Source organism: Syngnathus floridae, chromosome 18 (assembly GCF_059516105.1).
Source record: "Syngnathus floridae isolate MCC-2025c chromosome 18, RoL_Sflo_1.0, whole genome shotgun sequence".
Taxonomy (NCBI): domain Eukaryota; kingdom Metazoa; phylum Chordata; class Actinopteri; order Syngnathiformes; family Syngnathidae; genus Syngnathus; species Syngnathus floridae.
Window position 1 is genome coordinate 2,280,587 of NC_142430.1, and position 24,867 is coordinate 2,305,453.

The following is a 24,867-nucleotide window of genomic DNA, read 5'->3' on the forward strand; positions in this document are numbered from 1 at the left end:
GCTCCCTGAAGAGAACCCAGTAACCATCACAGTGGTAGACATCCAGAGAATAGTCTCAGGAATAAAAAACTGGGCAGCACCAGGCCCTGACATGATCCACAGCTACTGGCTCAAGAAACTTACAACTCTCCATGAGCGCCTGGCAGCACAAATGAACCAGCTGCTAAGGGATGGGACTCACCCTGAATGGCTAACCCAAGGGCGTACGATCCTGATCCAGAGGGATCCTTCAAAGGGTACAGTCCCATCCAACTACCGGCCAATCACCTGCCTCTCCACAACATGGAAGCTGATGTCGGGCATAATATCAGATAAGATCAGCAGGCGCATGGATCAATACATGAGCACTGCTCAGAAAGGGATTGGTAAAAATACCAGAGGAGCAAATCATCAGTTCCTGGTGGATAGAACAGTCACCCAAGACTGCAGAACCAGACGTACCAACCTTAGCACTGCCTGGATTGATTACAAGAAAGCATATGAATCAATGCCACATACTTGGATCACTGAATGCTTGAGGCTGTACAACATCAATGGGACTCTGAGAACCTTCATTGACAACTCGATGAAACAGTGGAAAACCACACTTGAAGCCAATGGCAAGCCACTTGCACACGTGACCATCAAATGTGGTATATACCAAGGAGACGCTCTGTCCCCAATGCTGTTCTGTATAGGACTGAACCCCCTCAGCCAAATAATCAACAAGACGGGCTATGGATACCAACTCAGGAATGGGGCCACCATCAGCCACCTCCTCTACATGGATGACATAAAGCTGTACGCTAAGAACGAGCGGGACATTGACTCCCTGATCCACACTACCAGGATCTACAGCTCTGACATCGGAATGTCATTCGGACTTGAGAAATGTGGCCGCATGGTGACTAAAAGAGGAAAGGTGTCAGGTTTAAAGTGCTAACTGAATATCTGAATAAGAGAAAAGGATCAGCAAACAAAAAACAAGTGAGGCAGAATATTGATTTTTCTCGCGAGGAGTGCGATACAGATTGCTTTCTACAATCCGACTACACACTAAAAATCTGTTTACACTCCTCGCTCTTTTTATTTGGAATGCCCTACCCACAGTGTGAGACGATTAGCCCCTGAAGGGGTGGGAGAGATTGTGGCTTCGTCTCGTAAGAAAAGAAACAAAAAGTAACGCACAAAGTGTTGCGTGCAGATATGGCTATATCAGCAAAACAGTTTAAGCAATATTCCGAGAGATAAAAAGAGAAAGTGACGTTCTTCAAGGAAGATCAGAAGGTTCATGACGCATCGTTTGACGTGTTGTTTTCACGATCTGTTCTGGTGGACGCTGAGATGTCAGCAGTATCTTGTTTGACACAACCGTCATCTCGCCCCTGACCCAGCCGTAATCCTTCTGTTCTGTTGTACAAGATAAGAATAAGCAAGGCAAAGCAGCAAGCATACTGAACAGTAACATTATGAATAAGTACTCATAAGAGAAAGCATGATAACATATATATACAATTTTTCTAACAAAAGGTAATCCACACAGAGGGGATCTCACTCCCAGAAGGAACAATAGCAGACATTGAGGACAGCTACAAATACCTTCGAATTCCACAGGCAAATGTCAACCTTGACGAGGAAACAAGGAAAGCAGCCACAGCCAAATACCTCCATCGAGTAAGGCAAGTCCTAAGAAATCAGCTCAACGGCAAGAACAAGTCCCTAGCCATTAACAGCTACACCCTACCAGTAATCAGATACCCTGCAGGAATCATACGGTGGCCAAAGGAGGGTATACAGACCACAGATATCAAGACACGGAAGCTCCTAACCATGCATGGAGGGTTCTGTTAGGGTTTTCCAGGTTATCTTTATCATAGGATTATGTTGGAATGCAACAGGTAATAAATACCTTACCTTGTCCTCATCACAAGATCGTAAAACATCCCCTGAGATGTTTAGACTAGAGGACAAGGGCTTTCTATTCAGCCCACTCATACCCCCACTCTGTTTCTCTTAATAAATATCCTCTTGCAGGAAGGAGAGTCCAGAGCTCTATTTGAACATCGCTGCACGCACAGCGACGAATGGACTCTCCACCTGCAGGTGTCCAAAAGGACTTACTTGTCTCCCGTGTGGTTCTTGCAAAATAAGTTGGAGTGAACAGGTTAACAGGTTCCATCCCAAGTCCAGCACCCTGAGACTGTACACAAGCCGTAAAGAAGGAGGCCGAGGACTCGCGAGCGTGAGAGCCACTATCCAAGATGAAACATCCAAGATCCACAAGTACATCAGGGATAAGGCCCCAACGGATCACGTGCTCAGTGAATGTCTCAGACAATGGGCATCAAAGGAAGATGAGGTGCTGGAGGGACCATCATGGGAGGACAAGCCCCTACATGGGATGTACCACCGAAACATAGCTGAAGTGGCTGATATCCAGAAATCCTACCAATGGCTAGAAAGAGCTGGTCTGAAGGACAGCACAGAGGCACTGATCCTGGCTGCACAAGAACAGGCCTTGAGCACCAGAGCAATAGAGGCCCAAATCTACCACACCAGACAAGACCCCAGGTGCAGATTGTGCAAAGAAGGTCCTGAGACAATCCAGCACATAACTGCAGGGGTGTAAGATGCTGGCAGGTAAAGCATACATGGAGCGCCATAACCAAGTAGCTGGAATAGTGTACAGGAACATCTGTGCAGAGTATGGACTGGAAGTCCCAAGATCCAAGTGGGAAACACCTCCAAAGGTGGTAGAGAATGACCAAGCCAAGATCCTCTGGGACTTCCAGATCCAGACAGACAGAATGGTAATGGCGAACGTACCGGACATTGTGGTGGTGGACAAAGAGCAGAGGAAAGCCGTTGTGGTTAACATAGCCATCCCAAATGATGGTAACATTAGGAAAAAGGAACATGAGAAACTTGAGAAATATCAAGGGCTCAGAGAAGAGCTGGAGAAGGCCTGGAGAGTGAAGACTTCAGTGGTACCTGTTAGGGTTTTCAGGTTAGTTTGATCCTATGATTATGTTGGAATGTAACCTGTAATAATTAAACTCGCTTGTCCTGTCTTAACAAAAGTAGTAGAACAAAGTGCTAAGATCTTTTGAACTGATTGACTAGCTGCAGAGGAAGCAATCAAAGTGTTTTGTTCACACAACATCGTGAAGGACCCCCTGCTGTGCTTTGATCAGCCAGGGGCTTCGGCCATTTGTCTACTCTGACCCCCACTCTCAACCCCCACTCTGTTTCTCTTAATAAATATCCTCTCGCAGGAACAAGGGTTCAGACTTCATTCTGGAGTGAGTGAACTCTCCACCTGCAGGTGTCAAAAAGGACTTACTTGTCTCCCGTGTGGTTCTTGCAAAATATTGTTTGAGTGAGCAAATCTCTAACATTTTGGTGCCGTGACCCGGATCTCTCATACCCATCATCTGGCTGACGGAGGACGACGCGCTGTACACCGTCGACGGGCCAGCGTCCACTAGCCGGACCTGGTAAAGAAAGACCTGGGAAGGAAATTCTTCGCTGGGCCAGCATCTTAGGTCTGCCTTCGTCTGACAGAGGTGGATTGACGGGACCCGGCAGTGCAACGAACCAGGGGACAAGTAAGTTAAGGGCCTGAAGTTGTGTGATTGTGTTGTTGTTTGTGAAACGCGTAAAAAGGTAGAAGTGCACAGGAATAAGTTTTGTGGAAGGAGGGGGTGTTGTAGAGTCCCCCTCTGGATGAGGTGTCTCTTTTGGAGCAGTGGTTCTCAAACTGTTATAAAATCTCAGTACCTCCGTGGATCATTATTTGACGACCACTATTCTAAAGAGTACAACTTCACGTTGGCAGGGCTGGGGACAAGGACTTTTGTCTTTAGTTCCCAGGGAAGGTGGGGGGTGTTGTAGAGTCCCCTCACTGGATGAAGCAGCTCCCTTTTTATGCAGAAAGGGAGGACTTCGCGTAGGCAGGGATAACTTGTGTGATTGAGTGTGTGACTGATAGGATAAATTGACTAAATAGCAGTTCTAGCATTGATCCACGGCAATAATACAGGCTAGTAATTTGTTGAAAGGTCAATTTAAACCTGCATTGAGGATCCTCAAAGAAATAAATAAATAATAATAATAATAATATTTTTGAAAAAAAAAATTGTATAACCTAAAACTACTAGAATTAATATGGGAAATAAAAACGGTAAATCTCTACCTCTTGACGGAGATGAGAAGTACATGGCGAGTAGATTTCTTAATTGTATGCAATGTATGCCAAAGTGGAAGAAAAAGTATGGAGTGGAAGGGAAGTTGAGAGTTGAAGTGTGGAAGATAGTAGTTGATGTTTTGGAAGAGAGTGCGGATAAAAAGAAAAATGGACTGAAAAAGAAAAGAAAAGAAAGAGAATTGGATTGTGCTAAAATGTGGTTAAAAGCTTCACAAGAGAGAAGAGAACAAATCCAAAAGACAAAAGATAGAAAGATGAAAGGTGATGAGGCTGAGACTATGTTTGTCAGGCCGGAAGACAATGAGGCCACAGTGCGCAGGCGCACTGCCGCGGCCACGGCGCCAGCCGACGCTGAAGGGGCAGCTCAAGCAGAGGAGCAAGAGAGGCCTTCCGCTCGTACACAAAACTTGTATCCAAGCTTAACAAACCTGCAGCCCCCCCCATGTAACAGCAAAAGAAGTCAGGGTCACATTAGTAGGAGTCCTGTACAAACAAGAAGTTTGACCACTCCTGCTAGATTTTCTCAAAATTTAGACAAGGTTGATGTATGCCCAATGATACAGGTGCCAAACCCTAATGTAGGGGAAGGCCAACTCCCACATACATATGTTTTCCGGCCATGGACTTTGGAAGAGGCAAGAAAAGCAGTTGAAGGGGTTACCCCTGTTGCTGAAGACCCAGATATATGGGCAGAGGACATGGCTGGAATTATACATTCCTATAGACTGAATGGACATGAGGCAGGAGAAGCTGCAATGTCCTCCTTGGGAAAAGACTGGGCGAAGGTTAGAGGAAATTATACAGGTAGAAATAATCAAGGGCCTTTTCCCTATCCCATTGAGGGAAATCAATTGGGAGGGGAGTATGCAGCACAATGGAATGGTCTTGTGCAAAGAGTGCGAACTATATTTCAAAGACGAGCGAATTATGGTCATTTGGCAGGAATAAAACAGAAGCCTGGCGAAGATACTGATGATTTTCGTTTGAGATTTGAAAAAGAATTCAGGGTGCATAGTGGCATCCCATTCAATGATACAGCTGAGAGTGCTTATCAACAACAGCTTAAAAATGCGCTCCTCACTAATTTCCGCCCTGAAATAGGCAACTGGGTGAGGAAACATTTGGTGGAAGTGGATGTTGCAAGTGTGACAACAACTATGCAATGGGCCAGACATGCTGAAAAAGTGATCAAAAAAGGCAAAAGTTCTGATGTATTTCATCTAGATAATGATGATAATGAACTAGATGAAGATACAACAGTCTTCTTCCAAGGGTCCCAGCAAGGCAGAGGAGGAGGTAGAGGCCAACAAGGTCGCAGGCCAAAACCCCCACGTGATTCTGACAACTGTTGGAACTGTGGGAAACGTGGCCACTGGTCAAAGGAATGTTTTAGAAAAAAACAATATCACTCAAAGGGTGCAGGAAGGGGCAGAAGAAAGGCCAAATTCTCGGCATGACTAGATCCCCCCCCTTTGACCTCTGGTGCTCCTATAGAGGAAGAAATAGTAGATGTCCATACAGCATGGGACATTCTGAGTGCATTAAAAGAAAAACCATATGTTACTCTAAACATTGGAGGCAGTGATGTCGAGTTTGTGTGTGATACCGGGGCTTGTAAAACCGTGATAAAAACTAAAGTCCCAAATCTAAAAGCCTCCCAAAATACTATTTGGGTGAAATCTGCTGATGGGCAGGTACACAAGGAGAGTATCTCTAATCCAGTTGAAGTGAGAGATAAGGAAACTGGAAGCATGGTTTCAGTTTCGATTGTCCTATCTCCAAAATGTCCCATAAACCTGCTGGGACGAGATCTGATGACTCGGTTGGGAATTGCAATAATTCCAGTAAAGGATGGCATGCGAGCATGTAGAGTGAGAGATGTGGACTCATATGCTGCACAAGCAGGTGAACAGATCTGCTGCTCCTATGCCATCCCTCCTGATCGAAATCCTAAACTCCCAAGCAGATTGCTGAGTGAAGCTCGAAAACAATTGTCCCAACCTGAATCAGAAATGACTTGTACTGAATTACATGTCACCATGAATATTCTCACTGATCCACAAGATGACTATATTGGAAGTTTTCTCAGCGACACAGAAGTAACTTTAACAATCACTGCTCTGTACACTGATCGCAGGTCATTTGCGGCGGCTGCTGTACTCTTGCCCGCTCCTCAGAAAGACAGATACAAATTGTCGGCTGTACCCCACATCTCATTGTTTAAACCCCACAGTATAACGTGGGCAGATGTGGGTTCCCGAATTAAACTTGCTGGATCTGTGACTGATTATGAGGACAAAGGTGATGGGTGGAGCTACAGTACCAGTTGTGACGTGTGGAAGCAAACAGTGTGTGAAGTAGCTGTAGGCAGAGCAGGCGCTTGTGCGCTTCCCTGACTAGTTGACATTTGTTTGAATGAAAAGGAGGAGGGGGAATTGGCTGGGCTTCCTGAAAAACTGTGGACCAAGGGCCCATCTGATGTAGGTCTTTTACGATCCATTTCCCCAGTACAGATCAAACCAAGATCAGAGTGGCGTCCGAGAGTTAAGCAATATCCTTTAAAACAGGAGGCAATAAATGGGATTGCCCCTGTTATAAATGATCTTTTGGCAGGAGGAATCATTAGGGAATGCTCGGATTCTCCTTGCAACACTCCCATTTTTCCAGTCCAAAAGGCCGACAAAATTAATTGGCGAATGATACAAGATCTACGAGCAGTGAATGATGCAGTGCAAACAACAGCACCCAATGTGCCTGACCCACACACACTTCTGAACACTTTGAAACCTAATCAGAAGTTTTTCACAGTAATTGATCTCAGCAATGCATTTTTCTCAGTACCAATTCACCCAGACTCACAGTTTTGGTTCGCTTTTACCTTTAAAGGACAAAGCTATACATACACCAGATTGCCACAAGGATTTGCTGATAGTCCAACTATTTTCACTCAAGCTATTATGGCCTGTTTGGCTGATTTTCAGATGTCAAACAAAAGCCAACTTCTAGTTTATGTAGATGATCTCCTGGTAGCCTCTGAAACTGAAGCTGCTTGCAAGGCAGACTCCTTAGCATTGTTACACTATCTCTGCAAAACAGGGAATAAAGTGAACAAAAATAAGCTACAATGGGTCCGACAGGAAGTGAACTATTTAGGTCACACCTTGTCGGCTTCTGGAAGACAGATACAAAGAACCAGAAAGCAGATTATTTCAGATGCACCGAAACCTGAAACAAAAAAACAAATGATGTCATTTTTGGGGCTCTGCAATTACTGCAGAGCATGGATCCCACATTATGCGGAGAAAACACAACCGCTGCTAGATATTGTGCATGGAGTTCCCATGACAATGACAGAAAAAATCATGTGGACACCAGCAGCGGATGATGCTTTTGTAGTGCTGAAACAGGCTCTGGTAGAAACCACAACTCTTATCTTGCCAGACTACAATAAAACCTTTGTGCAAACAGCAGACTGCAGGAATGGTTTTATGACCTCAGTGTTGCTGCAGGGTCATGGCAACAAACTAAGACCAATTGCATTCTATTCAAAAAAACTGGATCCAGTGGCTCTGTCTTTGCCAGACTGTGTTCAAGCAGTATGCGCGGCAGTGCTTGCAGTGAGACAATCTGCAGATGTGGTGCTCTTTCACAAAATGGAGCTGCTAGTTCCACATGCTGTAGATGTGTTGCTGCTGCACAGCAAAATGAACTTTTTGTCACCAGCCAGACATCTGTCCTACACTGCTATACTTCTGTCACAACCACACATCGTGATAAAGAGGTGCAAAATCCTTAACCCAGCAACGTTGATCCCGTTGCCAGGGGATGGAACACCCCATAACTGTTTGGATGCTACAGAACATCTACAGCTGCCCAGAGAAGATTTAAGTGACACGCCGCTTGATAGAGGGGAAAAGTGGTTTGTGGATGGATCATGTTCAAAGGATCCTAAAGGAAACAATCAAAGTGGTTATGCAATTGTGAAATTGCCAAACCAGATTGTTGAAGCAGAGAAGCTTCCATACACCAGGTCAGCACAGGCTGCTGAGCTGATTGCTCTAACAAGAGCTTGTCAATTAGCGGAAGATAAGGAAGTCACTGTATACACAGACAGTCAGTATGCATTTTCTACTCTGTTCTATTTTGCGAAACAATGGGAGCGCAGAGGGATGACAACATCAACCGGTAAGCCGGTTACCCATGCCTCCTTGTTAAAAGACTTGTTGCAGGCCATTCTTTTACCTGCTAAACTAGCTGTGTGTAAATGTGCTGCTCACACCACTGGCAGAGATGAAGTCTCAAATGGAAACAGATTAGCAGACAAAATTGCAAAAGAAGCAGCTGCAGGGAGACATGGCCATGAATTTTTTTTACTGGGTTCAGAGGACACACAACTCATAGATAAGACTGAACTGACAGATATGCAGGCCAATGCTCCAATGGTGGAGAAACGAATGTGGACGACAAAAGGTGCAATAGTGGATACAGATAATATCCACCGCATCAATGACAAACCTGTTTTACCAAAATCACTTTTTAAGGCAGCAGCGCTTGCGACACATGGGCTTTACAAAAAAATTTTGTAAAGCATGTCCTGTTTGTGTGAAACATAATCCACAAGGAAACATGAGACCTAAGAGAGGCTCATTTCCAAAACCCTCTTATCCATTTCAAATCATGCATATGGATTTTATTGAACTCACACAAAGTGGACCTCACAAATACTGCCTAGTGATGATTGATGCATTTTCCAAATGGGTGGAAATAGTTCCATCTAAACGCGCAGATGCCTTAACAGTGGCAAAAGCCATCTGCAAAACCATCATACCAACTCATGGCATCCCCCAAACCATTTACAGTGACAATGGTCCACACTTTGTGAACCAAGTTGTGCAGAACATGGCTGTACACCTTGGAATAACGTTAAAAAACCACTGTGCTTGGCATCCTTCGAGCGCAGGCCTGGTTGAACGGGCAAACTTTAGCATCAAAAGCAGGTTGAAAAAATGCATGGAAACAACAGGCAGACCTTGGCCAGAGTGCCTCGACTTAGTGAAGCTCTATATGAGAATTACTCCCACTTCAGAAGGACTAACACCTTTTGAAATCATACATGGGAGACCATATAGACTACCAGTGTTCCCTGCAGATTTGCAAAAAGCAGATGAAGAACAGACCTTGGCAGATTATCTAATCAGGACGCTCAAACTGAAAGATGTGTCAAATGCAAATTTACTGCCGCCTGATCTCTCTCCCTCACAGGTGGACAACCCCATCAATCCAGGAGACTGGGTCTACATCAAGGTCATCAAAAGAAAGAACTGGGCCAGCCCACGGTGGGAGGGACCGTTTCAAGTTTTGCTTGCTACTCCCACGGCGATTAAAATTTCTCAACGGCCCAGTTGGATTCACCTCAGCCACTGCAAGTTGCAGAAAGTGCTGGACCCCTAATTTGGAGTGGTGGGGATGTCCCGGTGTCTCTGCCATCCTAGTAGCAACGGGGCTCCATATGCCAGATGGATCCTCTGCTGCGTTGTGGTTGGAGCGTGCTATGGTCTATTGACTCATCTGAACAGACCAAATGACAATGTTGCCCGTGGTAAACGATGGTCACATGATGAGAACTTTGAGGACTGGTCATGGGACCCCAGAAACCCATACGAAACCAACACTTGGTACCGGTATGTCAGGTTCACTGTGAGAGCTCACACACAGGAGGGATGCTATGTGTGTTCGAAACTCCCCCCTTCCTCCACGCAAGTTCGCTTGGAGGCCAGAGCAATGAATGTCACTGAAGCAAAATGTATGGCATCCATGGGAGGAGTTGGATATCAACACCGTGCCGTCGCAGTCAAGGATGCCGACCCTTACCGCCCTGGACTTGCTGACGGTGCCTGTGATCAGCTATTCTGGACAAATCTCAATGTGACTGTTAAAGGACGGACAATACCACAAGTGGCCTACACAGAGAGACCAGCCGGAGTGAACTACACATGTTACATCCAAGGTAACAAGACCCACGTCTGCATTAACGACGACTGCTCTCCAGGAGGAAACTGGATGGGAGCTTTGGACATCACCGATGAGTGTCAAGATAAGAGAGCCATTTCAGGTGGTGAGGGCTCTCCAACCAACATGGCTACACCATCGAATGGAACATACTTCATTCAGAATGGCTGGTGGCTTTGTGGTCACAAGGTTTATCCGATGCTGCCCGCCAACTGGACAGGAGTGTGTGCACCAGTGTGGGTGACAGACCACACCTACAGGATACGACACCATTTGTTGACAGGAGCACATAACTCTACTGGATGTCGACGCAGGGCAGTTGCAACCTTTGACCCTCATGACCCTGTCTGGGGTGCGAACGTTCCAGATGACCATAAAGTATGGTCCGTCGGAGACAAAGTTGTCCTTGCGCTCTTTCCTCAGATTGGGGTTGGGAAACTAGCGCTCTTCATCGAGACACTGAACTATCGTTTTCAATCCTTTGTGAATCTCTCACTGCAAGTCAACGATGGACAAAATAGAGAGATTCAGGCTATTAGACTGATGGTCTTGCAAAACAGGATGGTTCTGGACTTGTTGACGGCAGCACAAGGTGGTGTGTGCCACATCATTGGGACTTCCTGTTGCACATACATACCAGGAGAAAATGACACCCACATAAACGACGCCATGAATTCGCTGAAGAACTTACAGCAGGCCATGTCTAAAGACAAGGTCCCACATCAGTTTGATTTCTTTTCATGGCTATTCTCTGGCGACTGGTGGCAACTGCTGTTGAAATTGCTGTCTCCTGTGCTTGTTGTGCTGGTGGTGTTGTGCTTGTTTACGACCTGCGTCATCCCATGTTTGAAGTCTGCTGTGTCGAAGTTTGTGTCCTCTACTGTAGCCCAGGTTCATATACAACTTCTTAGAGATGACGGATGTGATGACGATAATGAAACGTGGATTGCGTAGATGCTGTTCTGTTGAGCATGTTTTACAGAAACTTGATGATTTGACCATCGAAAATGCTTCGCAAGTGATGGATACAATGATGTACTGTTTCTGTGTTTTTCTTTTTATTTTTTTTATTATTGATAGCATTCTGGTCGCCTGTGGCAACGGGGCCGTGTAAGAATTTTCCTGCTAATAACATCTGGCCAGCAGGTTTTTCGCTTACACAATAAGTTTGATTTGGGGTATTGAGGTAATGCCTCATCTTCACTGGAAAGATGTGGGACCTTGTCTTTAGACATGGCCTGCTGTAAGTTCTTCAGCGAAGTCATGGCGTCGTTTATGTGGGTGTCATTTTCTCCTGGTATGTATGTGCAACAGGAAGTCCCAATGATGTGGCACACACCACCTTGTGCTGCCGTCAACAAGTCCAGAACCATCCTGTTTTGCAAGACCATCAGTCTAATAGCCTGAATCTCTCTATTTTGTCCATCGTTAATTTGCAGTGAGAGATTCACAAAGGATTGAAAACGATAGTTCAGTGTCTCAATGAAGAGCGACAGTTTCCCAACCCCAATCTGAGGAAAGAGCGCGAGGACAACTTTGTCACCGACGGACCATATATTATGGTCGTCTGCAACGTTTGCACCCCAGACAGGGTCATGAGGGTCAAAGGTTGCAACTGCCCTGCGTCGACGTCCAGAAGAGTTGTGTGCTTCTGTCAGCTGGTGATGTCGTATCCTGTAGGTGTGGTCCGTCACCCACACTGGTGCACACACTCCTGTCCAGTTGGCGGGCAGCATCGGATAAACCTTGTGACCACAAAGCCACCAGCCATTCGGTATGAAGTATGTTCCGTTCGATCGTGTAGCCATGCTGGTTGGAGAGCCCTCACCACCTGAAATGGCTCTCTTATCTTGACACTCATCGGTGATGTCCAAAGCTCCCATCCAGTCTCCTCCTGGAGAGCAGTCATCGTTAACGCAGACGTGGGTTACGTTACCTTGGATGTAACATGTGTAATTCACTCCAGCTGGTCTCTCTGTGTAGACCACTTGCGGTATTGTTCGTCCTTTAACAGTCACATTGAGATTTGTCCAGAATAGCTGATCACAGGCACCGTCTGCAAGTCCAGGGCGGTAAGGGTCGGCATCCTTGACTGTGACAGCACGGTGTTGATATCCAACTCCTGGATGCCGTGTCCCTGTAAAACAATGCTCTAGACTTTCTTGCTACGTTTCACACAATAATAATGATGAGTAAATCATCAGATACCTCTCGTGCATACACTCCAACAAACGTTAAGTAGATGTGAGATAACTTGCATGAAGTCTACTTAACCAAACGTTAAATATGGGATAACATAAAAACTGTCCCGGTCAACAACAATTCATAAATAGAAACTACAAGGTATAATAAAGAACTTCTCTTTAGCTAAACAAGGAACAAAGGTGTCCTTTTCATAACTAGTGAGGGCCTCTCACAGATAAGACAAGGAAGGGAGTATAAGAACTCCCTAAAACCTGGCAGATGTGTTGGCCTTGAGCGAAGGTATGAGACCTCCGGGTGAGGCCGGCCAGCGCTTCTACAAAACTAATTATCCTGACATTTCCCCACTGTTTATCACATATTTGCTCAAGTCACACATCACCGTAAACCACCCCTTTTCTCGACTCTCAGTCGTCAGATCACATTCATGAGGACAAATATGTTTACACCAAAGGATAAACGTTGCAATGTCATCATTCAGAATCCCACGGATCTGGGAAAAGTCTGGTAACACAGATGCAGGAATTTTGCCATCAACATCATCATGTTGCCGCTCAGACATTAGGTATATCTGAGCAATCTCGTCCTCCATGGGCGATATTACTGTAGTGACGAGACGATTAAACAGAGCACGAAGACATGGCATGCAACATCCATACAAGGTGAGCATAGCAGCAAACACTGCAACTGATGGTAAAATTGAGGACACAATGGCGTTATACTTCCCAAAAGCAGTCATCCACTTGTAGTGCTCTTTCATCCTCGTTTTGAGGGATCGCAGGCCTGCAATCCGTCAGGCTCCCATCAGGGGCGGTGTTGTTGGGGATGAAGGTGCAGCATTGTTCTCCAAACATTGCGCAGACGCCTCCTTTCTCAGACAACAACATATCATGAGCATTGTGGTTCTGGATCGACATTAGGGAAGGTGTGGCTAGCTGTTCATGCACTGCCTCGAGCCCCGCTTGTGTCCGTTTGCCCAATTTCTGCATGTTGTAATGGATGTAATTTATCCTGTCTACGTTCTTGTTCATCGTTCACCAGCAGCAAAAGGAGGACTCCCATCCCGCTGCAATTTGGTCATTTAATTCTTATTAATCAGGAACTCCTCTAGGGACTCCAATTTCATCAATTTCGGTCAGATCATCGTCGCCTCTCAAATTTAAAAATTTTTGGTTTTTACCAGCTTTTTTCCCAGATCTTGGCATGTTGATCTATATACATTTTCGTTTGACTACATTCTCTGAAAGCAATGGCTTCTTTTTTTTCTTTTTTCTCTCAATGGATATTATATAGACTGCTCTGTCACACATTTCACAATCCAGTAGACGCGACAGATTTCACCCAACCTTTGGTCAATGGCAACGGTACAACATAAATAATCGGTTGCAAATCCATACATATGACATATTCAATTTTTTTTTCTGTCTTTGCAGCTTGTTTTGCCATAAGCAATCAATTGTTTCCTTTTTCAGTTACTCTTATAGTTAGTTACCTGAAACAAATTATCCACATTCCATTTGCATAGGTTCTTTGGTAGGGTAGGTCATTTATAGATGCCATTCTCTAACCTTGCCCCTTTTTTCGTCCATAATTGAATGTCACTCTATGGACTTTGTCGCTGCACATCTTTAAAAATGTTTCAGTGATTTAATCTGCTTCTTGTGTGTATAAAATTTGAAGTGTCTTTTGCGCTGCAGCTTTGTGGTTCTGTCTGCAAGCTTGTTACCTCTTGACACCTTATCAGTCTCGTGTGTGTGTGTGTACTGCACACGTGCACATAGCTACTTTTTGTGGCAATTGGACTGTTTTCACAACTAGCTTAGCAAGTAAATGGATGGCCTCCCCGAATGGGGAGCGACTCAGCTAGCAAATGATAAGACATTTTCACTTTCTTGTAGTTTCTTTCGTTACTTTTCAATCGTTTTCTCATTGTTTATCACAAGAATCTTAGAAATTTGAATACGAATCAAAATGTATGTTTTATTTTACTCAATTGTATGATTTAGAGAATCCATATGTAGTAAAGTGTTGTATTACTACATATGATTTCATCATCATTTAATTTGACTTTCTTTCCAAAACGCTTCTTAATTTCTCAGTTCACACATCTTCTACATGTGTTACTGGTTCTCCAGTTTTTTCTCTAGTTAATTATCAATCCAAAAGCTACGTTGTCTTTTTAGCATTCAACCTGCTCAAAATCACTCTTTCATCAAAGTCGCTCTACTAATTTTCTATAGTAGTCGCCAACGACTTCAACCATTCAACCTTTCATTCAGGCAGTCATTAATCAATTCTCATCATATGCATCTCACACAGTCTCCAAAAAGGAGTCTTCCTATCACATTGGTCCCAATTCATCCAAGCTCACCACACAACAGTCATATATCATTTTTAACTCAGGTTTCCTGGTAGAACAATCCACCAATTAAAAAAAAAAAAAAAAAATTAACTAAAACAAACAATTGGCAAATCAATCAGAATTTTTTTCTTTGTTTTTAAATTTGAAGAAATTAATCTTTCAGATTTAGCTTGCATTTAGAATTTTGTATAATCTTATAACACAACCAATCAATTATTCCTATTAAATGTAGCATTGCAAAATCTTAAATTCACAATTTAGCTTCTTCAGATTCCTGAAAGCATGTTCTGTCGTTTTTTGTTTCTTCGAATTTCTCATGTGGGCTCGACACTTAACATGCACTAGTGTGGATTAGTTTCTGCTCGCAAACAGACTTCTCTCTTTTCCTCTCATTTTTTTTCTGTCAAATTGTTTCTGTTCTGCGGTGTAAATTGAATAGACAACAGTCTAGCAAATTTCTTTATACTAAAAGTTTAGCCAATCTTCATCAATTTGGGACTTTAACTTTAACTTTAACACATACGCACACACATGCACAGTTCTCGCGTGCGGAAGGTAGGTCTCAGCAACAATGATTCGTCACAGGCTGGCCATTTCCTGTGGTCGATCATGAGCTGGTCCCTCCCATGCACACGAGGACAGCACATTCTAATTTTATTTATATATCTTCTAGAAGCAAGTCGTATTTCTTTACCACTTGATTTGCATATTTTAACTTTAATGTAACACAATTCGATCTCTAGTCATTTGTAATTTGCCACCTCAAAAATATTATTATTATCATTATTATTAAACTCCTCTTGCCCCTCGCTTGAGCCGCGGCTTGAGCTGCGGCCTCGCACCCGCTCACAGGGGCCTTATTGTCTCCTGGTCTGACAAACACTTGTGACCTCATCAGTTTTCATCTTTCTAGCTTTTGTCTCTTGAATTCGTTCTCATCTCTTTGTGAAGATTTCAACCACACTCTAGCACTTCTACCACTTCTTCCACATTTCAAATTTCCTTGTATTCCATACATATTCTTTCACTTCAGCATGTATTGCATACAATTAAGAAATCTACTTGCCATGAACTTCTCATCTCAAAGAAGAGCAGAGCAAGAGATTTACCGTTCTTATTTCCCATCTTAATTTTAGTAGTTTAAGGTTTTACAATTTTTTTTTCAAATTTTTTTCTTTGAGGATCCTCAATGCAGGTTTAAATTGACTTTTCAACAGATTACTAGCCTGTATTAATGCCGTGGATCAATGCTAGAACTGCTATTTAGTCAATTTATCCTACCAGTCACACACTCAATCACACAAACTCCAGCGCTTTTTTAGGCCTCATGGCTCGGACAAACCAAAGCCGTATCTCATAGCTCGGACAAACCAAAGCCGTATCTCATAGCTCGGACAAACCAAAGCCGTATCTCATAGCTCGGACAAACCAAAGCCGTATCTCATAGCTCGGACAAACCAAAGCCGTATCTCATAGCTCGGACAAACCAAAGCCGTATCTCATAGCTCGGATAAACCAAAGCCGTATCTCATAGCTCGGACAAACCAAAGCCGTATCTCATAGCTCGGACAAACCAAAGCCGTATCTCATAGCTCTGACAAACCAAAGCCGTATCTCATAGCTCGGATAACCCAAAGCCGTATCTCTCGTGCACCTGTGGTTTTTTACGCGTTTCACAAACAAAAAAAAAATCACACAACTTCAGGCCTTTAACTTACTTGTCCCCTGGTTTGTTGCACTGCCGGGTCCCGTCAATCCACCTCTGTCAGACGAAGGCAGACCTAAGATGCTGGCCCAGCGAAGAATTCTCTTCCCAGGACTTTCTCCTCCAGGTCCTCCTAATGGACGCTGGCTTGTCGACAATGCAGCACGTCCTTCTTCGTCAGACAGATAGCGGGTATGAGGGATCCGGGTCACGGCACCAAAATGTTAGAGATTTGCTCACTCCAACTTATTTTGCAAGAACCACACGAGAGACAAGCAAGTTCTTTTGGACACCTGCAGTTGGAGAGTTCACACGTTGAAGGAGTGAAGTCTGAAGCTCTCCCAACTGCAAGGACATATTTATTAAGAGAAAGAGTGGGGGCAAGAGTAGACTGAATAGGAAGCCCTTGTGCTCTAGTCAAAACATATCATGTTAGGGTTTTCCAGGTTATCTTTATCATAGGATTATGTTGGAATGTAGACTATAATGATTAACCAATCTTGTCTTGCTCTCACAACGCAGTAAAATAATGTGGTTGCATTCTCTGCTTGATTGACCAGCTGCAGAGGAAGCAATCAAAGTTGTTCTGTTTCCCACAACATCGTAAAACACCCCCTGCTCTGATCTTACCAGAGGCCGGGGGTTCACCAAACCTGTCAACTCTCAACCCCCACTCTGTTTCTCTTAATAAATATCCGCTTGCAGGAAGGAGAGTCCAGAGATCTATTCGAACATCGCTGCACGCACAGCGACGAATGGACTCTCCACCTGCAGGTGTCAAAAAGGACTTACTTGTCTCCCGTGTGGTTCTTGCGAAATATTGTTTGAGTGAGCAAATCTCTAACATTTTGGTGCCGAAACCCGGGATCCCTCATACCCGCTATCTGGCTGACGAAGGAGGACGTGCTGCATTGTCGACAAGCCAGCGTCCATTAGGAGGACCTGGAGAAGAAAGTCCTGGGAAGAGAATTCTTCGCTGGGCCAGCATCTTAGGTCTGGCTTCGTCTGACAGAGGTGGATTGACGGGACCCGGCAGTGCAACGAACCAGGTGACAAGTAAGTTAAAGGCCTGAAGTTGTGTTATGTTGTTAAACGCGTAACACGTAGAGGTGCACGAGAGCCAGCTTGGGTTCAAGTCCCAGTGGAATGAACAGGCTAAGAAAGGCAGAACTTCTTTTTCGTTCATCGAAGAAGTTTGTAGACTCTTCTTTGTCTGTTTTTCCGAGCTGAGGGATCTGGCTTGGGTTAGAGTCCCAGTGGAAGGAACGTGCAGAGCTTCTGTTTTGTTAATCAAAGAAGGGCGTGGATTTTTCTTTGTATGTTTTTCCAAGCCAAAGAATAGCTTGGGTTCAAGTCCCAGTGGAAGAAACGGGCTAAGAAAAACAGAGCTTCTTTTTCTTAATTGAAGAAGGGCGTAGATTTTTTCTTTTGTCCGTTTTTCCAAAGCTGTTTGGGAGGGTTTTACACCCATCCCTGGATAGGCCTAAAAAAGCGCTGGAGTTTGTGTGATTGAGTGTGTGACTGGTAGGATAAATTAACTAAAAAGCAGTTCTAGCGTTGATCCACGGCAATAAAACAGACTAGTAATCTGTTGAAAGGTCAATTTAAACCTGCATTGAGGATCCTCAAAGAAAAACATTTTGAAAAAAAAATTGTAAAACCTTAAACTACTAGAATTAAGATGGGAAATAAAAACGGTAAATCTCTACCTCTTGACGGAGATGAGAAGTACATGGCGAGTAGATTTCTTAATTGTATGCAATATATGCCGAAGTGGAAGAAAAAGTATGGAGTAGAAGGGAAGTTGAAAGTTGAAGTGTGGAAGATAGTAGTTGATGTTTTAGAAGAGAGTGTGGATAGAAAGAAAAATGGGCTGAAAAAGAAAAGAAAAGAGAGAGAATTGGATTGTGCTAAAATGTGGTTGAAAGCTTCACAAGAAAGAAGAGAACAAATCCAAAAGACAAAAGATAGAAAGTTGAAAAGTGATGAAGCCGCCATTCAATTGAGATTTGAAAAAGAATTCTGGGTACATAGTGGCATCCCATTCAATGATGCAGATGAGAGTGCTTATCAGCAACATCTTAAAATTCCGCTCCTCACTGGTTTCCCCCCTGACTTGGGCAGTTGGGTGAGAAAACACTTGGTGGAAGCGGACACGGCTTGGTTTACAAAAAACATGCAGTGGCCCAGAGACGCTGACAAAGGGATTGAGAAAGGCAGAAGTTTTGATGTATTTCATCTAGATGTTGATTGTTAGGGTTTTCCTGGTTATCTTTATCGTAGGATTATGTTGGAATGTAGACTATAATGATTAAATCAATCTTGTCTTGCCCTCACAATGTAATGATTAAATCAATCTTGTCTTGCCCTCACAATGCAGAGTAAGATGAAGTGGTTGCTTCCTCTGCTTGATTGACCAGCTGCAGGGGAAGCAATCAAAGTTGTTCTGTTTCCCACAACAGTGTAAAACACCCCCTGCTCTGATCTTATCAGAGGCCGGGGGTTCACCAAACCTGTCCACTCCCACCCCCACTCTGTTCCTCCTAATAAATATGCCCTTGCAGGGAGGAGACTTTTAGATTTCATTCCTGTAGCGAGTGATCTCTCCACCTGCAGGTGTCTAAAAGAACTTGCCTTGTCTCCGTGTGGTTCTTGCAAAATAACTTGGAGTGAGCAAATCTCTAACAATGATAATGATCTAAATGAAGATACAACAATCTTCTACCAAAGTTCCCAAAGGGGCAGAGGAAGAGTTAGATACCAACGTCGCAAGCCACCATTCAAATCAAAACCCCCATCAGATTCAGACAACTGTTGGAACTGTGGGAGACGAGAACACTTTGCACGAGAGTGTCGTTCTGCAAAGCAATATCAATCAAAGGGTGCAGGAAGGGGCAGAGGAAAAGCCAAATTTTTAGCATGACAAGCTTCCTCCTCTTTGACCGCTTATGCTCATACAGAGAAAGAAAGAATAGATGCCCATATGACAGAGAAACATGTCATTGTCAGATTATTAGAATTTTTTTAGATTATTAGAAGTCTTGTCCATCCAAGAATTATGACAATGCTGTTTGTATGCCCAAATTACAAATGACTAGAGCTCAATTTGTGTTACACTAAAGTTAAAATATGCAAATCAAGTGGTAAAGAAATGCAACTTGCTTCTAGAAGATAAATAAATAAAATTAGAATGTGCTGTCCTCGTGTGCATGGGAGGGACCAGCTCATGATCGACCACAGGAAATGGCCAGCCTGTGACGAATCATTGTTGCTGAGACCTACCTTCCGCACGCGAGAGCTGTGCATGTGTGTGCGTATGTGTTAAAGTTAAAGTCCCAAATTGATGAAGATTGGCTAAACTTTTAGTATAAAGAAATTTGCTAGACTGTTTACACCACAGAACAGAAACAATTTTGACAGATAAAAATGAGAGGAAAAGAGAGAAATCTGTTTGCGAGCAGAAACTAATCCACACTAGTGCATGTTAAGTGTCGAGCTCACATGAGAAATTCGATGAAGAAAAAAAAAGAACGACAGAACATGCTTTCAGGAATTGGAAGGAGCTAAATTGTGAATTTAATATTTTGCAATGCTACATTTAATAGGAATAATTGATTGGTTGTGTTATAAGATTATACAAAATTCTAAATGCAAGCTAAATCTGAGAGATTGAGTTCTTCAAATTTAAAAACAAAGAAAACATTCAGATAATTTCCCAGTTGTTTGTTTTAGTTAAGTTTTGTTTGGACTGGTGGATTGTTCTACCAGGAAACCTGAGTTGAAAATGATATATGAATGTTGTGTGGTGAGCTTAGATGAATTGGGACCAATGTGATAGTATGACTCCTTTTTGGAGACTGTGTGAGATGCATATGATGAGCATTGATGAATGATTGCCTGAATGAGAGGTTGAATGGTTGAAGTCGTTGGCGACTACTATAGAAAATTAGTAGAGCGACTTTGATGAAAGAGTGATTTTGAGCAGGTTGAATGTTAGAAAGAAACACGTAGCTTTTGGATTGATAATGAATTAGAAAAAAAAACTGGAGAACCAGTAACATGTAGAAGATGTGTGAACTGAGAAATTGAGAAGCGTTTTGGAAAGAAAGTCAAATTAAATGATGATGGAATCGTATGTAGTAAAGAACGCATTCTCCCAAAAAGTTTGTCAAGGTGTGAGGCATGGGCGTTGGCAAGCCTCAAAAGGAGGGAGTGAGTAGGACAGATAGTGGAAGATAGTAAGAATACAACACTTTATGACAATGAATTTTCAAATACATTTGGTGTTATACTGTGGTAATTTTTTTGTTCTGGTGTAGATAGGTTAGCAACACGAGAGATTTAGAGGTTCAAAAGAAAGACAGTTAAAAGAAAACATTTTTGATTTGGACAATTGCAGGCTAACAGGAACATGAGAACGATAAGAACTACGAGGTGGGATCCAATTTCATTGGGGAGATTGAGAATTCACAGCACCATACTCTAAGTCACATTTTTGAGCAAGCATGACAATAACATGTGAGAGGTCAAGACATACAGATCAGGGCTTGATGTGGAACGCAGACCTCGATGAGTTGATTTTCAATAATGATACTGAAGACAACATACTGTCCGATTAAATTGGAACTATAGATAAAATGTAGCTCAAAAATAGGATGAGTTGCAGGATTTACAATATAAAAACGAGACCACTGTTATTAGAAGAATTTGAAGTTTGGTAAACAAATGTTACCAGCAAATTGATGGAAGCAGCTACATTTGGAGATAGTCTTACAAGTTTGATGTCCCAGCCTGTCATTCTCAGTGTCAGGGTCCCTGAAACCCAATCCAAGACTTCGCCTGCAGCCGTGAACAACTACAAAATGGTGCCTGGCTCTGAAGCACCTTTGACCTTTGGAAGGACAAGAAAAGACTTCTGTTGTGCTTGGAGGGCGACAAGTACACTCCGGAGGACAGACAACATCCTCGGGGACGAGAAAAGACAGTGAAAAGCGGAGGAACTCAAAATGATGAAAATTGACTCATTTGAACAATGGACTCATTCAAGAGTGATGGATGGGGTCGCTCTGAAGCAACAACAAAAGAACACCAACTTGAGAGGGTGAAGTGCGGCAAAAAGATATGGACTTGGAGTGTCCGACAACCAAATCGCACTCCTTGCTACGGCGTTACCAAATTTGGTGAAGCTTGGTTCAGAGTGGAAGGGAGGTTCATTGTGCACTGAGTTTGACAGAACTGAGGAGATTTGATAAATAAATAAATAAAAATTTGAAAAATACGTAGGGCTACAGAGAAAAGCATTATAATCAGAGATTGAACGGATTTGGATAAAACAAATAGGCTGAAACGGTAGGAAACAAGAGCAAGATCTGATATTTTGGCTCATCAAGCTTAAAACGTAGAGGTCGAGTTATATAAATTTTAGAACAAGACATTTGGCAGTCAGGAGGAAGCTAGGTTGCTCAATGTACTTACTCAATACAATAGTAACATTTTTTGTACCACAGTGGAGGTTGGATGGTCAGAAAGTTAGGTACGTTCAATTTTTGACATTCACACAATCATGCATAGGAGTCACACGGCGACAGTTAACAAGTCGATGACTGCAATAGGGGCCACCTACGACTGCACCGACATGAAAAAGTAGAAGCGAGATAGCAGAGTATGGGATTATATGCTAAAACGTCTGCTATACAGTTACCGATAGAAGATTCTATCAAAAGAAGCTACATGAGAGATGGATTAGAATCCCTTTGTTTGTGTGTTCTGTTTTTGTGCTTAATCTCTGTAAAATTGCGACAGTCTGTTGTTGTTCGTCTGAACTTTGTATGCCCTTTTGTGTTTGCGTGCGTGCGGATGTGTGTGTGTGTGTGTGTGTGCACACCCTGTGTGGGTGCGAGCGTGTGAGGAGAAAGAAGGCATGTGTGGGACAATCTCTTTTAAACCAGGAGGCAATAAATGGGAACGCCCCTGTCATAAATAGTTTTTGGTTAAAGGGAATCATTAGGAGGTGTTCAAACTCTTCCCGCAAACACTCCTATTTACCAGTTAAATGGGCACTACAATTGACTACGAGAGTTGCAAACAACAGATGAAGAGCAGTCCTTGGCAGATTATATGATCAGGACGCTCAAACTGTGTCAAAGACAAATTTACTGCCGCTTGATCTTTCCTCCTCACAGGTCGACGACCCCATCAATCCAGGAGACTGGGTCTACATCGAGGTCATCAAAAGAAGGAACTGGGCCAGCCACGACGGGAGGGACCATTCCAAGTCTTGCTGACTACACATGTTGCAGCCAAGGTTGCAGGACCCACAAATGCATTAACGACGACTGCTCTCCAGGAGGAAACTGGATGGGAGCTTTGGACATCACCGCTGTGTGCCAGGATGAGAGAGCCGTTTTCAAGGTGTAAGGGCTCTACTACCGACATGGCTGCACCATCGGACGGGACCTACTTCATCCAGAAGTTCAGAGGCACTGCCTCACCTGCATCCTATGAGTGCACGTGCCTGTTCAGTACGGATCATGGTTTTGTGGTCACAAGAGCTGTCCGATGCTGCCTGCCAAATGGACACGAGTGTGTGCGCCAGTGTGTGTGACAGGCCTCACCTACAGACTAGAACATCATCAGCTGACGAAAACACGAGCACATATACAACTTCTTAGACGTGACAGATGTGATGATGATAATGAGACGTGGATTGCGTAGATGCTGTTCTGTTGAGCGTGTATTACGGAAACTTGTTGATTTGACCATCAAATATGCTTCGCAAGTAATGGATATGCTGATGTACTGTTTCCTTGTTTTTCTTTTTGTTTTTTATTGATAGCATTCTGGTCGCCTAGGCAAAGGGACCGTGTAAGAATTTTCCTGCTAATAACATCTGGCCAGCAGGTTTTTCGCTTACACAATAAGTTTGATCTGGGGTATTAAGGTAATGCCTCATCTTCACTGGAAAGTGTTGCTATCATTGTTTGTTGTTTTTTATTTTTCCTATTCTTCTTTCTTCGTTATACATATATATGTGTTTTTTTCTTACTTGTCTTTGTTGTTTGGGGTAGCATAATCATATGATAAAACAGGAGGGAGATGTTAGGGTTTTCCAGGTTATCTTTATCATAGGATTATGTTGGAATGTAGACTATAATGATTAACCAATCTTGTCTTGCTCTCACAACGCAGTAAAATAATGTGGTTGCATTCTCTGCTTGATTGACCAGCTGCAGAGGAAGCAATCAAAGTTGTTCTGTTTCCCACAACATCGTAAAACACCCCTTGCTCTGATCTTACCAGAGGCCGGGGGTTCACCAAACCTGTCAACTCTCAACCCCCACTCTGTTTCTCTTAATAAATATCCGCTTGCAGGAAGGAGAGTCCAGAGATCTATTCGAACATCGCTGCACGCACAGCGACGAATGGACTCTCCACCTGCAGGTGTCAAAAAGGACTTACTTGTCTCCCGTGTGGTTCTTGCAAAATATTGTTTGAGTGAGCAAATCTCTAACATATCAGGGGGTGTTTTATGACCTTGTATAGAATGGGATTCATTACCGGTTGCATTCCAACATAATCATACGATAAGGATACTCTGTAAAACCCTAACAGGAGGGGCACAATTCAGAAAACTTGCTCAGCTCGTCAAGAAAATGCGATTTAAGCAATAAAAGTAAAAATGCACCTAAAACCTAAACCAAATGCTGCAGATGGTCATTTCTTCATGCGCAGTGGTCAACTCGGCACTCTCTAGCAGCCAAGAGCACTTTTTACTATGCCAACCCAGCCAGAGTGATGGGAGGAGCACAATTCAGAAAACGTGCTCAGCTCGTCGAGAAAATGCGATTTAAGCAATAAAATCTACCGTGGCACCAATGACAGCGTCCTCACCAGATGCATCGCTGTCTGGGGTGGTAACTGCACTGAACAGAACTTGAAGGCTTATTGGTGCTTCGCTCCCCTCCCTGAAGGACATTTATACCTCCCATCTCGCCCGCAAGGCAACTTCGATTGCGAGAGATGTGAGTCACCCGGCTCACTCTTTGTTTCGCCTTCTGCCCTCTGGGAAGAGGTACAGGAGCCTGCGCTCCCGCACCACCAGACTTCGCCAACAGCTTCTTTCTCCAGGCTGTTAGGACCCTGAACTCGCTACCCCCTTCTGCGTAGCGTGCGGCACTGTTGCGCTATTTTCTGGAATGTCTGCTGTACGCTCACTTGCTCCTTTTTTGCTCCTCTTATTTATTTATTTATTTATTTATTTATTTATTTATTTATTTATTGTGTTATTTATTCATTATTTATTCAGCACGTCTTTGTTATACTTGTTTACTTGTCTGTTGTGGGCCATGTCTTGTCACCGTGGGATAGGGGGGAACGAAATTTCGGTTTCTTTGTGTGTCTTTG

At 43.5% G+C, this 24,867-nt stretch overlaps 1 long non-coding RNA gene across 1 annotated transcript; it reads right to left on the reverse strand.

Moving 5' to 3' along the window:
* Positions 1-11,821: 11,821 nt before the first annotated feature.
* On the reverse strand, positions 11,822-12,459 carry LOC148382134 (uncharacterized). Its single transcript, XR_015854173.1, has 3 exons — positions 12,181-12,459; positions 12,024-12,089; positions 11,822-11,940 (listed from the first exon to the last, which is right to left on the reverse strand). It is a non-coding gene; the product is annotated as an uncharacterized LOC148382134 (long non-coding RNA).
* Between the last annotated feature and the right edge of the window lie 12,408 nt (positions 12,460-24,867).